This window comes from Macaca nemestrina, chromosome 12 (assembly GCF_043159975.1).
Source record: "Macaca nemestrina isolate mMacNem1 chromosome 12, mMacNem.hap1, whole genome shotgun sequence".
Classification (NCBI taxonomy): Eukaryota; Metazoa; Chordata; class Mammalia; order Primates; family Cercopithecidae; genus Macaca; species Macaca nemestrina.
The window spans coordinates 45185060-45200897 of record NC_092136.1 but is presented as its reverse complement, the minus strand read 5'-3'; the positions used below and the strand labels follow the sequence as shown (position 1 = coordinate 45200897).

General features: G+C 38.1%; 1 protein-coding gene across 6 annotated transcripts in view; it reads left to right on the top strand.

Annotated features, from left to right (window-relative positions):
* The window catches only part of LOC105487011 (protein arginine methyltransferase 3), a 129043-nt gene that overhangs the window by 91896 nt on the left and 21309 nt on the right, over positions 1–15838 (top strand). The gene's annotated exons all lie outside the window — the stretch shown is intronic.

The following is a 15838-nucleotide window of genomic DNA, read 5'->3' as shown; positions in this document are numbered from 1 at the left end:
TTGTGTGGTTTTTGTCATTGGTTCTGTTTTTATGATGAATCACATTTATTGATTCCATATGTTCAACCAACTTTGCCTCCCAAGGATGAAGCCAACTTGTTCGTGGTGGATAAGCTTTTTGATGTGCTGCTGAATTCAGTTTGCCAGTATTTTGTTGAGGATTTTTGCATTGATGTTCATCAAGGATATTGGCCTGAAGTTTTCTTTTGTTGTAGCTCTTCCAGGTTTTGGTATCAGGATGATGCTGGCCTCATAGAACGAGTTAGGGAGGAGTCCCTCCTTTTCCATTTTCAATTATTTTGAATGGTTTCAGTAGAAGTGGTACCAGCTCCTCTTTGTACCTCTGGTAGAATTAGAATTCAGCTGTGAATCTATCTGGTCCTGGGCTTTTTTTTGTTGGTGGGAGGATAGGGCGTTGATAGGCTATTTATCACCACCTCAATTTCAGAGCTCATTATTGGTCTGTTCAGGGATTCAATTTCTTCCTGGCTCAGTCTTGGGAGGGTGTATATGTCCGGGAATTTATCCATTTCTTCTAGGTTTTCTAGTTTACGTACAGGTTTTTATAGTGTTCTTTGATGGTTGGTTGTATTTCTGTGGAGACCATGGTAATATTCCTTTACCATTCCTGATTGTATTTATTAGATTCTTCTATTCTTTATTATCTAGCTAGCAGTCTGTTGTATTAATTTTTTCAAAAAACCAGCTCCTGGATTCATTGATGTTTTGAAGAGTTTTTTGTGTCTCCAGTTCTGCTCTAATCTTGGTTATTTCTTGCCTTCTGCTAGGTTTGGGGTTTGTTTGCTTTTGGTTCTCTAGTGCTTTTAGTTGTGATGTTAGGATGTCGATTTAAGATCTTTCTAGCTTTTTGATGTGGGCATTTAGTGCTATGTATTTCCCTCTTAAAACTGCATTTTTTTAATCACTGCATCGCAGTGATTCTGGTATATTCTCTTTGTTCTCATTAGTTTCAAAGAACTCCTTGCTTTCTGCCTTAATTCCACTTATTTACCCAGGAGTCATTAAGCAGCAGGTTGTTCAATTTCCATGTAGTTGTGTGGTTTTAAGTGAATTTAATTGTGCTGAAGTCTGAGAGACTGTTATATCAGTTCTTTTGCATTTGCTGAGGAGTGTTTTACTTCTGGTTAACAGCTCCTATAATGTTTTATCATGATTCTTAGCTTCTTTACATTGGGTTACAACATGCTCCTTTAGCTCAGCAAAGTTCGTTATTACCCACCTTCTGAAGGCTACTTCTGTCAATTCAGCCATCTCAGCCTCAGCCCAGTTCTGTGTCCTTGCTGGAGAGGCGTTGCGGTCATTTGGAGGAAAAGAGGCACTGGTTTTTTGAGTTTTTAGCATTTTTGTGTTGATCCTTTCTCATCTTTGAGGTTGTTAACCTTTGAATGGGGTTTTTGTCAGGTTTTTCATTGATGATGTTTTCTGTTTTTAATAGTAGGGCTGCTGTGGGTCCATTCCAGGCCCTAGTTACCTCAGTTTCTCTCATACCAAGTGTTATACAGGCTTTGACCAGTGAAGGCTACAAAACAGCAAAGATGGCAGCCTGCTCCTTCCTCTGGAAGCCCCATCCCTGCAGCGTACTGACCTGTTCCCAGCCTGAACTGCCCCTGCTAGGAGGTGGCTAGAGACCCCTGTTGGGAGGTCTCACCCAGGTAGAAGGAATGGGATCAGGGATCTGCTTAAAGAAGAAGTCTGGCTCCTTTTTGGTAGTGCAGCTGCGCTGTGTTGTGGGAGACCATTCCTTATCCAGACTATCTGGACTCTACAGAGCCGGCAGGCTGGAATAATCAAGTTGACAGAACTGCAGAGATGGCAGCCACCCCTCCCCCTGGGAATTTGGTCCTTCTCAGGCAAACTTGATTGGAATTCCAAGCCAGTGGGGCCCACAGAATGACACTACTTGCTTCCTGGATTCAGTTCCCCTCCTAAGAGGATGTAGGGACAGATCTCTGGCCTTGCCAGGAATCCTGGAGCCAAGTATGCAAAACTCCTGAGTCTCTGTGTATGCCCCAGCAGCTGCTCTGCCAGGACTCTGTACAGGTCTGTGTATTGGACCTGTATATGTACAGGTTTTTATAGTATTCTTTGATGGTTGTTTGTATTTCTGTGGAGACCAGGATCAATACAGGTCTGTGTGTTGATCCTGGTGGTGTGGCTTACAAAGGGATCTCCTACGTGCAAAGATCCATGGGAGAGGTGTGGTTTCCTGGGCAGGATTGCACAATCACTCACCACTTCCTTTGACTGGGACTGAGTGTTCCTTTGGCTTCGTGCTGTTAGAATGCTTGTTCTTCAGTCCTGCAAGGAAAAAAATCAGCATTTAGACAAAAAGTTCTCTCAGCAAGGCAATTTTACTTTCTGCAAAACGGGTGCTCCTTACGGATAGAACAATGGCAAGAGCACACTTGAACAAAGGAGGGAAGCAATTTATGTCTTTTACGCAGCTTGTCTTTGCTGCTATGTCTTGTTTACGTTGGCTGGAGCCAGACCTCACAATCTAAACTAAAACCTAACTGGATAATAATTTAAAACTTTTCTAAATAGGTGAAAGCAATGGAAGGACAAAGGAAAAGAGGAAGTTGTTTACTAAAGGACTTAGAAAAGTAGTAACATTCTTAAGGCTGCGAGCTGGGACATACCTGTGAGCACGTCTAGCACAACTATCTTGGTTAAGGTACAAGGACATAGAATGTACTACTTGCCTGTGAGCTACTTAGGATAGGGCTTAACAAAGTTATTAGCACAAAGCAAGGAGGTTTGAACAAAGTTAGTCTTTAAAATAAATTATTTCTAACATTTATGATTATTATTATCCTTTAACAAGAAGGGAAACCTTGAAGAGGAAATGTTCCTTTCTACAGTGCTGCTCCCGGTTGGGCCGTCACCCCACCCTGCTTTTCTTCTGTTTCTGTGGGTTGAGCTGTTTGCCCAGTCAGTCCCAATACGACCACCTGGATACTTCAGTTGAAGGTGCTGAATTCATTTGCTGCTTTCATTTGCTGAGTGCTGCAGACTGCAGCTGCTTCTAATTGGCCATCTTGGCCCCCTTAGTACTATAATCTTATGGGACCCCCATTGTATATACAGTCATTGACTGAAACATTGATATGTGGCACATGACTCTGTTTTTACTTAAAAACCTCTTAAAGTCCTTTATTTTGGATTCTATCAAACTTCATAAATTTGAGTAGTGTCATGAGAGAGATTTAATGTCTCTATTTTTTTTGAGACGAAGTCTAGCTCTGTCTCCTGGGCTGGAGTGCAGAGGTGCGATCTCTGCTCACTGCTACCTCCACCTCCCAGGCTCAAGGAATTCTCCTGCCTCAGCCTCCCAGTTGCTGAGATTACAGGCACATGCCACCATGCCCGGCTAATTTTTGTATTTTAGTAGAGATGGGATTTCACCATGTTGGCCAGGCTGGTCTCGAACTCCAGATTCAGGTGGTCTGCCCACCTCAGCCTCCCAAAGTGCTGGGATTACAGGCGTGAGCCACCGCGCCTGCCTATTTAATGTCTTTTTAATAACCTTTTAAATCTTTACATTCAAAGATTTAAACAAATATTAAATGCTGACTATGTGCCAAGTACTTGTCTATAAAGCAGGCACGTAAAAACAAACAAAACATGGCCGGGCACTGTGACTCACACCTGTAATCCTAGCACTTTGGGAGGCCGAGGTGAGTGAATCACCCGAGGCCAAGAGTTCGAGACTGGGTATGGGACTGGGTTCCTGGAGGAAAAGTGTAGTTAATAAATTTTACAGCCAACATTCCATGAAGCAGTGAAAAACTTTGCCCCTCCCAAAATAAAGGAAAAGCTTGAAGTATGGTAGTCACTTCTTAAATTCCTTTTGAATAATTTGTTTTCACCTACTTTTTAATTCATTATTTCTTTTTTGTATTCTTTCTGCTGTTCATTTTTAGCCAATAAATATTTTTATTTCAGATTTTTTTTAGTTGTACAATGTCCATTTTCATTTTATCTCTTTAACCAGTTTGATCCATCTTTTTATCTGAATTCCTTGACATTTATAATCATTCTTTTAAGATGAATTTGCTTATTCCCCAAGTGATCTGTGATTTTGCTTCTCTTCCCTTTTAAGGGTCACATTTTCCAGTTTGTTCTCGTATTTTATGCTCGACATTGTGTAAAAGAATAATACAGACTAGAGTAGGTAATATTTTCCCTTAGAAGAATATCTCCTAGCTAGCTAGGAGGAAGGGTTGATCCCTTTTGATTTCCAGTGTCTTAAGCACAGGATCAAGCCCTTCCCTCTGGCCAAGTTCTTGGGAAGACCATCAAACTAAAGCCGAGTTTATGGTTTACTACAGTAAGGATGACCACTACATTGACAGTCTTAATAGCATCTCAGAGGAAGGATGTGAAAATATTTATGAAATTCTCAGCAGGTCTTTCATTGTGTGCATTGGAGGGAAAAGGTCCTGATTAGGATTTGCCATGAGTTGAGAATTGGTAGACACATCTAGGGGTGGGTTTTAAAGTGAGTCTTGGCTGGGCGCGGCAGCTCACGCCTGTAATCCCAGCAGTTTTGGAGGCTGAGGCGGGCAGATCACCTTAGGTCAGGAGTTCAAAACCAGCCCGGTCTCTACTAAAAATACAAGAATTAGCCAGGCATGGTGGTGCATGTCTATAGTCCTAGCTACTCGGGATGCTGAAGCAGGAGAATCACTTGAACCTGGGAGGTGAAGGTTGCAGTAAGCCGACGTAGGACCACTGCACTCCAGCCTGGGTGACAGGGCAAGACACTGTCTCAAAACAAAAACAAAACAAAAAAAGTAGAGTCTTGCAGAGTAAACAGTGTAGTGAGTCATCTGTTCTTGAGAAGAGGGTATTTACTCTCCTGAGGGTTCATTAATAAATCTGATGTTCAAATAAATAGATTTTCTTGAGGTACTTGAAACAAATACCTTCTTCTTTCTAAGCAGTAGCTTCTGGAATAGCAGATAAATGAATAGTAATGTCATATTAATAGAGATAGTGAACTGTGTGGCCACAGAAGGTTTTGGGTTAGAAGAAACCCCCGTCTCTTCCTGCTTTGCAGCGCAACCACCAGTTTCTTCCACTCCAGTAAGTAACATGAGGGAGAATTGGTTTGAAGACAGGACCAGCTCTGCCTTTTGGTTTTCTCCATATTCCAGGGCACTAGATTAGTGCACCAGTGCACTGCGCCTGGCTAGTATTTCTTTGTCCCAGCACAGTTCTTGCGCCTATGGCATTTTTGCTACTTTACCCACTGCATGAGCCCTAGCATTGGGCAAATGCCCTCAGGTATGAAAGCTGCTGTTTTTGCTCAGCTAGGAAGAATTTATTCCTCTCTGCAGACAGTATATTTAGACCTATTTGCATGTGAGACTTCTCTGTGGTTTTAATGAGAAATGTTTAGTCAGTCTAGTATTTTCTTTTTGTTATGTCAGAGTGAGGGTCTTTTGCAACCCTCTACATCCTAATTAGAAGTCATCCTTGGATAAATTGCTTTTTAAAGCCCAAACTGGAAAATAAATCTGGGCCTACATATTTAGGATTTTAGAAAGTTTGGAAATAAAGTTAGAAAGGTAAATGAAAGTAAACAAAAGTTGGTGAAGTAAAAGTAAATTTTATGTTACCTTTCAGCTTTGCTTTTTGTTTGATGATCTACTTGATAGGAGTTGAAGGCTGCAGCGAGCAATGATTGTACCACTGCACTCCAGAGTGAGACTCTGAGAAAAAAAAAAAACTACTTGATAAATGATAGAGATATTTAAGAGGAACCAATATTTAGCTTTGGATGGAATCAAAACAAGTCTTTCAGTTATTCAGTTTTTTAAGGCTAATGCAATTGCTATTAAAAGAAACTTTAAAATGTTTACAATTCAAATCAGTGATCTCTTAGTCATAATACTCTCTGTTTTCATTTTACTTTTTAATTAAGCTTTAAATTTTTCTAATGGCTTAAGAAAAAAACTTCGAGATTAGCCCATTTATTTGCAATTGTGTTCTTTAAATCTTATAATGCTTCTGAAAAATCTCTGACAACAGAATCCTACTAACTCTAAGCTCATTTCTAGGTATTAAATTAGCTCTTAGTACTTTTTGTTGTAAGTTGACCTAATTTTGACCTTGCAAAGCTAATCAGCTAACGAAACTAATTATTAAAACACATCTGTGCTGCTTAGAAATAGTAAGATTTGTCTTAAACTTGCATCATAGGTTTTAATGGGACATCTGGTATATATTTTAATAGGCTTCATTAAGTAAATTTTATGTCTTTGGGGAGAACATTTCTCATTATGTGATCCCACCTCTACAGTTGGTTTTAGGTTCCTCCTTGTGAATGACCATGTGGTCTAAAGTATGGTCCTGAACTTTCTACTCTTCTCTGAAATCTGAACCTTTGTGGCTGGGCTTAGATGCTGATGAGAACATTTACATGTCTTCGTTTATTCTCAGGAAATGTTCTTTGAGTAGTAGCACACACTAGGAGCTGAGAGGCATTGGGAATGTAGTAAAACAAGCCAAAACCGATAGTTCCTCTATTCAGGAGACATTAATAGTGGAAACATGATAAAATTCACCCTATTTTCAACGCCACCCCTCAGTGGAAAAAAAATTCACCCTATGGATATTAGATAATACTAAAGAATTATTGAAAATTTGGTTACATGTGATAAGGGCATTCTAGTTATCTAAGAAAATGTCCATCTTTTTACAGATGCAAACTGAATTTGGAGGGAAGAAATGACATAATATAGGGTATTTGCTCAAGAGAATAGGTGAAGTATATGTGCCGAATATAGGTGATAAGTTCGTCAGAGGTTCTGTAATTGTGTATGTTTGAAATTTGTGATAGTAGGGTATTTTTTTTAAAGAATCTCATAACAATAAGAAATGCCTAAGAGTGATGAGGCATAAGTACTGCACTGAGATAAAGATATTTCTGTACATCTCAGCCACCTGCTGTAGTTACCAAAGCTGAATACATGTTTACCCTGTGTCTTAAACATTTCCCTCCTGGGTCCAGATACACACACAGAAATATGTTGATATGTTCACCAAAAAAAAAAAAAATGTTCAAGAATGTCCATTGCAGCCTTCTTCAGCCCCAAGCTAGAAAGTATGATGGATAAATGTGGTATATTTATGGAATAAAATACAGCATTGAAAAAGATGAGCTTGCCGACATGGATGAATTTCATGAACAAACAGTTGATTTAAAAAGCGGGGGAAGGCTGGGCACAGTGGTTTATACCTATAATCCCAACATTTGGAAGGATCGCTTGAAGCCAGGAGTTCGAGATCCATCTGATCATGGACATCAGAATAGTGGTTACAATTTGTGGGGTGACTTTGACTGGAAAGGAGCATAAAAGAAGTCTCTGGAGTACTAGGATTGGTCCATATCTTGATCTGGGTAGTGGTTATACAAGTGTGTTCACCTTGAAAAAGTTCACTGTGATGTATCCCAATGATTTGCTCACTTCTCTGTGTGTGTGTGTGTGTGTGTGTGTGTGTGTGTGTGTGTGTTCTATGTAAAACCAGTGGTTCTTGAATTAGCTAAAAATCTGTTTTTTTGCTTGTACGTAATACTTCAGTTGAAAAGTTGACCAAAGCCAAAAAATGTCTGTCTGGTTGTCAGTGATTTGATGGAGTTGAAAGAAGCCTAGCATGGCTGGGGCATGTAGATCATAGTGCTAAGAGATGGAAAGCACCTTGTGCTATTTGGCCGTTTCAGTTGTGATGTTTTTTAAACAGTGTTGTGATCAGAAGGGCCCTTTAGAAAGACTGTGTCTAGAATATGGAGAACAAAGAGGAGACCAGAGTGGATGTGGGAGGCCAATGGGTAGGTTAATCTAGTAGCTCAGGCAATAATTTGCAGTGACTTACACAAAGGCAGTTTTAGTGGACTTGTTCATGAGTTATCTAAGAGAGAAAATTGACAGGATTTGAGAATGGGTTAGATAATGGGGAGTGAGGGCATAACTCCCATTGCTCTCAGTATCAGTGATGACTCCAAGGTTTCTTATACAATTTGAAAAATGATAGTCCTGTCTTTTTAAGTCAAAGAAAATTGGAAGAAGAACACATTTAGAGGTGAGGATCAGACGCTCAATTATTAGTATGTTGAATTTCATACCTTTGAGTAAAGTAGTGATATCTAGTAGGGAATTGAAACACAGTCCTGTGACCTGTCTTGTCAAGTCATACTTGTGACATATTTGGCTCAGATACTTGAGAGTAGGAATCAAAGAACATTTCGTGGAAGACTTTTTGAAAATATGCACCAAAATATGCTGCTGACACTATTTAACAAAGCATTTTAAACAATCATAAAATTTCATAAATTGCTCTTGAATGAGGATGTATTTTTTAACCTATGCTATTCATTGAGGCTGTTGAGTTCCAAAAGCTCGTTTTTTAAAGCAAATCCAGTGGAGTAGCATCATATGCAGATATAATTTATGCAAATTAACTGCAAGCATTCAGGTTGAAAAAAAGAGTCAGAGAAATAATGGTCTCAGTAGTACAGATGATTCTGCCCTCCTTTTTAATTTTGAACATGTGCCCCAAAATGAGCATGAGGTGAGAAACACATCTGCTGTTTCTTTAGATTTCTGTAGGATGAGCATCTTGCTAGACTGCATGTGATTGTCTTTATAAAAGTGTGTATTTTCAATACAGTATGGCACTCACTATAAGCCATCTACTTCATCTGGAACCCAGCCAAAGAAATGGTGATTTGTACCATTGCTTAAAGAACGGGTTGTATTGAACTTACTGAGGGATAGTTTATATGTTAGTCTCCAAAATGACATCTTAAGAGATTTTCCAAGGTAATTTTGAGATTTGGTAATTTTGAGATTTTTCCCATGTGACTTATCCTCTGCAGAATATGAGTACTATAAAATAATCTTACTACTTTGTTTCAAAGGGATTCTGTCTAGTTCTAATATTTTCCATAATTGATTGAAGTCCAGGTGCACCTTATGCATTGCTCTCAAAATTTACTTCCATTTGACTTTATCTTTCATTTTTGCAACCCTAGAGAGTCAACAGCCCTTGAAACTGAACCCCAGAGGATTTTAGCCTTTTTAAAATCTGTGTTTTTTTCAACCCGTTCTTTGTGTTTAGCTTTTCTGTCTACTCTTTTATGGTCTTTTTGGAAACATTACCATTATGAAAACATGTTTAGGAAGATATATTTCCTGCTTTGGATAACTTTTAGGTATGTGTTTGTTGCCTAGCATAGTGGGAGGAATCATCTGTAATACTGAAATCGTATTTAAACCTAGTCAGAGAGAATGCAAAAGTTCACAAAATGAGGAACCCTGAAGTTGAGTAAAATAACCTGTCCATAGAGTTGATAGAGATTCATGTGCCTGATCCTCTTTTGAAAGCCATGCTGAAAATAATGCTTCTGCATTTCTGTAATTCATTATTTAAATTTCAGAGACATTAAAGAAATTGTAGTAGCATTTTAAAAGATTCTGATCCTAAAGCCTCCATTTGAGTGATATTATAACTCAAATTGTTCTAAAATACAATATGAGTAGAATCTTAATTCTTAAGCTATATTAAAATCGTTTAATTCTAGATAGGTATAGGTTTACACTTGAAATCAGCAATGTTGAAGGACAATAAATTGAGAAATAATCACACTCAAGCAGGACTAGAATATCTATCTGAAGTACAGCAATAAGCACAAAATAGTGTATTTATCAAATAATCAATAAGAGTGGACTCTTGATTAGAGATGTCAGAGGGGTTCTCCCTAGACTTATCACAGAGGCTGTCAATTAACATTATTAGATTGTGATAAGAAATGAGCTTGACCAGGTATTTTCCTTTTTGATTCAGCCAGTTACCCCTGGAGTAATGACCTATAAGGAAGTAATCTTCCCAGGTTCAGATTTATTTTAACTTAGGCACTGACAGAAACCATTGTGAGAATATTGGCATTAAGATCTTCTAAAACTCCTAAAGTACCTAATGTTTACAGACATCTTATGTAGATGTATGTATTAACAGGAGGAAATCAGTGCTCATGGAAAGACAAGTCAAAAATTAGAAAAATAAATTTGATATATATACCAGATGACTCAGAATATACCTTATAATATTTGCCAGATTTTTAGTTTCCACCCTATGTATCGGGTACATAACAGAAGGGCTTAGATGGTGACTTGGTAGCCATCTTTCTACCTTACTTTTCAAAAGGGCAAAAAAAAAGAAAAAACTATTCATTTCAGAAAACAGGGCATATCACATCTTCTATATGTCCCCCTTTTACTGTCTGTTAAATTGTTCTTTCAGTTTTCCATCTCTTAATTTATACTATTGAAGGGTTGTGAAGACAAGTAGCATTTGATAGAACTTGGTCACCTAGACACAAAAATTAGTTTTAATAGTTATCAGTTTTAAACCTCTTCAGCAGTCATAAAACTAATTTTTTTGTTCTGCCTTGATTTGTAAATTCAGTGTATGTTTTGTTCAGGTGAACAAATATATTCTTAAAATTAAAATACAATGTTTACTTATAACTGATAATTTGAGGAAATAGGAATGGAACATAGGGGCCTTTGCATGGATAGTTTTTGGGGAAGATTAGAAAGCAGCACAAAAAATGGAATATAAGGAAATAGTAGTCATTGATATCAAGCAGTGGAAAACCAATGATGTGTGAGGGAGCAGGAGGAGAGAAATCTAGAGAAGCAGTGGGCTGCAAGCCTTTTTAAATGGCAGAGATTGCAAAAAAAAAAAAAAAAAAAAGTACTATGCAACATCACTTTTCATTCAAACATGTACTGAACCCTATGTGTGGGCTTCCGTGCTAGGCACTATGAATACAACAAATAATCAAAATGTAATTTCTAGCCCTAAAGACATTCATTTAGAAGGAGAGGCCAACATAAATGGAGAATTGTAATGTAGTGCTCTGTAACACAATAGCAGAGGCATATAAAAGACACCCTTAGCCTTGTATACTCTTCCTTTCCCTGATCATCTTTAAGGTTTTTACTTTAAGTGTGGCTTCTTCATGAAAGTCTTTCTAATACCATATGTATTGTATTAGCGGGAAGTGATTAATTGTACAGATGAGGGAATATTTGTCTGAAGTAGTTGCATCTGATATCAGTTTTTAATTGAAAATAGGAAGTTATAAGTTAAAGCATCATCATTTCCTTTTACCAAAGGTTGGGACAGGTTGACCATCTTTTTGTCATTTAACAAATAGTTTACTTAATAAATCATACTGATTTCCTATAGTCCCTGAACATTCCAGGATATTTCATGCCTTTGTAACTCAGTGCAATTTCACCATTTAGATGGCATGCCCAGGCATGCTTAGGCAGTAAGGATACAGAGGTGAACAAAGAAATGGTAAGAGTGCCCTTAAGGGGCTATTAGGATCTACAAGTGAACAAAGACATTGAACAAAAAGTATTATATAGTGAGTGTTACTACAAGGAGTGCAGGAACATTTAATGGATGTATTATAACCTACTCTAGGATTAAAGAAGGCTGCCCAGAGGAAGTAATATTTAAACTGGGACATAACAAATGAGTTAGTTTAAGAATTGGGGTGGGTGTGGCCGGGCGCGGTGGCTCAAGCCTGTAATCCCAGCACTTAGGGAGGCCGAGACGGGCGGATCACGAGGTCAGGAGATCGAGACCGTCCTGGATAACACGGTGAAACCCCGTCTCTACTAAAAAATACAAAAAAAAAAAAACTAGCCGGGCGAGGTGGCGGGCGCCTGTAGTCCCAGCTACTCGGGAGGCTGAGGCAGGAGAATGGCGTGAACCCGGGAGGCGGAGCTTGCAGTGAGCTGAGATCCGGCCACTGCACTCCAGCCTGGGCTACAGAGCGAGACTCCGTCTCAAAAAATAAAAAAATAAAAAAAAAATAAAGAATTGGGGTGGGTGTTACCGTGATATGGTTTGGCTATGTCCCCACCCAAATCTCATCTTGAATTCCCATGTGTTGTGGGAGGGACCCAGTAAGAGGTAACTGAGTCATAGGGGCAGGTCTTTCCTGCGCTGCTGTCATGAAAGTGAGTCTTACAAGATCTGATGTTTATTATATTATACACAAACTCTCTTTGCCTGCTGCCATCCATGTAAGACATGACTTGTTCCTCTTTGCCTTCCACCATGATTGTAAGACTTCCCCAGCCACGTGGAACTGCAAGTTCAGTTAAACCTCTTTCTTTTGTAAATTGCCCAGTCTCTGGTTTGTCTTTATCATACAGGTAGGGGGCCTTAGGGAGGAAAAAGCAATACAGTGAATAATCTTCCTCCTGTGTTGGTGAGCCACATAAAATTCAGCACATGTTGGTGAGCCACATAAAATTCAGTTTCTCCTTTCAGCAAAAGGAGAAACCCTTTTGCTGAAAACAGCTACAAATGCCAAAAAAATGTTAAATGCTATCTGTTTGAAGTTATCAAATAAGGACGTACTACTAAGCCAAGACTCAGAAAAGAAGGTAATCTGAAAAATGAGACTAACATTTGGGGCTACTTTTGTCCTATAGGCATTTACCAATTCAGAGGAAGGAGCTGAAAGACTGTGTAGCCCTTTTGATGTCGCTTACATGGATAGGAATACAAAATGGGACCCTTATAGTTTTGCAGCACTTTGCATTGGGACCATAAAGACTGTGCCCAGGATAAGATATGAGAGAAGTAGAAATCTCAAACCCTGATATTAGATTAAGACATCGGTTTGCTCATGCCCCCAGGTTCCCTGCAGAAACAAAAGATCTTTCTAGAAGATTATTACAGGTTTCAAATTATTTTCACGAAGTTTTTCAAATATTAATGTTCAAAACATATTCAGACGTAATCAGTCACACAAGGACACAAAAACATGAATCAAGAACCAGTTGAAGCAGTAGACAATAAAAACAGAGCTCTAGGTGCTCCAGGAATTAGTTATAACAGACACAGATTTTGAAAAAACTATGCTTACTAAATTCAAAGAGAAAAGAAATAGCAAATTTTAACAAATGGAAACATTTTTAAAAATAATATTGTTTGGAAAAGAACAGACATTCTAAGACCAAATTAAATACGATTTGAGCAGCAGATCTTCACATATTTGTGTAGAGAAGATCCGCAAACTGGATTTTAGGGCAGAAGAAAATGTCCAGGAAGAAGCCTGGAGAGATGCAAGAATGAGACAGAGGGAAGGGCAAGAAATAACATGGATACAAGGAAAGGTCTAATTACATATACATGTAAATGGGCATCCCAGAGAAAAGGAGGATGAGAATGTTACAATATTTAAAGAGATGTTGGCTAAGAATTTTCCAAAACAGATGAAAGCAACAATTTAAAAAGTACAACATAACCTAAATAGTGTAATTTTTAAATTAGATCGAAATGTAGGTGTATATCTAAGAGAAGTGAAAACATGCCCACGCAAATGTTTATAGCAGCATTATTCGTAATAGCTAAGAAATGGAAGTAATTCAGATGTCCATCACCTACAGAATGGATAAATAAAATTTGGCATATTCATGCAATGTAATATTCAGCAATAAAAAAGAATGAAACATGATACAACATAGTTAACCCTTAAAAACATTATGCTAAGTGAAAGAAACCAGTCACAAAAGACCATCTCTTGTATGATTCCATTTAGATGAAATATCCAGAATAGGTATATCTGTAGACACAGACTGAACGAGAGGAGAATGGATGGAAGATTTGGAGGAGATGAAATGTTTTAAAATTAAATTGTAGTGATGGTTACACAACTCTGAGTACACTAAAGAATGCTGAATTGTACAATTTAAATGGGTCAATTTTTATGGTATGTGAATTATATCTCAGTTTAAAAGAGGGAAGAGAAATCCACACCTAGACATATCCTAGTAAAACTACAGAAATCAAAGAAAGATCTCAAAGTTGGTGGAGCTATGGTGCTGGAATTACCTTTAAAGAGGAGCTAAATAGACTAGTAGATAATTTCTACAATTGGCGAATCTTCAAACTGAATACAGCTGTGAAACCCACACCCAGATGAAGAAACGTAACATCTCAGCACCCTAGTAGCCCCCCTTGCACACCTACCTAATACAGAGCATCTATGCCCTGTATTAGCCAGGTGCACAAGAACAATGGAATTGGGGAAGCAGAGGAGAGGAACAATGGAATCAGAAGAAAAAAGACAAACAGAAGAAATTGTAATGATGACATTATCACTGTGATGCCAGAAAATAACTGCCAACCCTGAGTTTAACCCAACTAAGATATTTTTTAAGAATGAAAGTGGACAACTTGGCTGGGCACAGTGGCTCATGCCTGTAATCCCAGCACTTTGGCAGGGTGAGGCAGGCGGGTGGCTTGAGGTCAGGAGTTTTGAGACCAGCCTGGCCAACATGGTGAAACCTCGTCTCTACTAAAATTACAACGATTAGCCGAGCGTCATGGCACACACCTCTAGTCCCAGATACTTGGGAGGCTGAGGCAGGAGAATCACTTGAACTCAGGAAGTGGAGGTTGCAGTGAACCGAGATTGCACCTCTACACTCCAGCCTGGGCAATAGAGCAAGACTCCATCTCAAAAAAAAAAAAAAGAATGAAACTGAAATAAAGATATGTTCAGATAAGCAGAAAAGAAGAGAGAGAATTTGCCTAAAAAACCTGTGCCAAAGGAAGTACCGAGGGATATTCAGGCAAATAGCAAATGATCCCTGATGGAAGGCCAGAAATTCAGGAAGGAATAAAGGTGAACAAAAGTGGTAAATATTTACATACCAGTAGTTCTCTTAGGTATATACCCAATGGCTGTGGTACATATATTCACAGAAACTGTTCAAGTGCCTGTCAGCAGTAAACTAAATTATATTGTCACATACACCTTACAGCCATGAAAATGAATCATCTGCAATAATGTAGATGAATTTCACAAACAATATTGAGGAAAATTAGCCAGATAGAAAGGACTACCTGATGTATGATTCTCTATATATTTAAGTATACTAGGAAAAATGAATCTTTGCTTAAGAGTATTAGGATAGGTTGTTAGAGGCATAGGGTGCCTTGTAGAGTCTAGGTGCGTAAGGGGGACTACTAGGGTGCTGAGATGATCTGTTTTTTCTTCTGGGTTTGGGTTTCACAGCTGTGTTTAGTTTGAAAATTCAGCCTGATATACACTTACACTGAATGTACATTATATATATTAAGCAGTTTTTAAAATGTGAAAAATCAGTAAATGTCAATGAATACTAGTTGTATAAAATAATTTTGTGTTTATAGCTAGGAAGAAATGTAGAGCAATTAAGGCATGTGAGGTATCAATTAATGAAAGTATTCATGTTATAGACTGAAGATGATTTTTGCCCCCCAAAACCACTTTAATAAGCAATTTTGAAATTACAAGGAAGCAATCCCAAATAAATTTAAAAGGAGTTTCACTTATCTTGAAATATTCTAAGTAGATCAGAAATAAATTACATTGTGTTTTTCAATAAAAGTATTTTTTTTTAATATTTTTAGACCTATTGTCTGTTTTACTACTTCCCATATTGCTTGGTCTATTTTTTAAAACCACTCAATCTGGCAGTATGTCTTGAGAAGTATGTGGCACTTAATGTGTATTGTTCCCTAGAGGAATCATGAACGAAAGAAAAGGTGCAGATTTTTCTCTTGGGATACAATAGAAAATTAATTGAAAAAGGAAGAGTCCATAATTTAATGTATAGTTACAATTGGGGAAAAAATCATAATATATAATTTTCATATTTGTTGATTGTGTCTTCTTAAACACCAGTTATTACTAGCACAGTTCATTCTCTATATGTGGCAGCTCGTATAG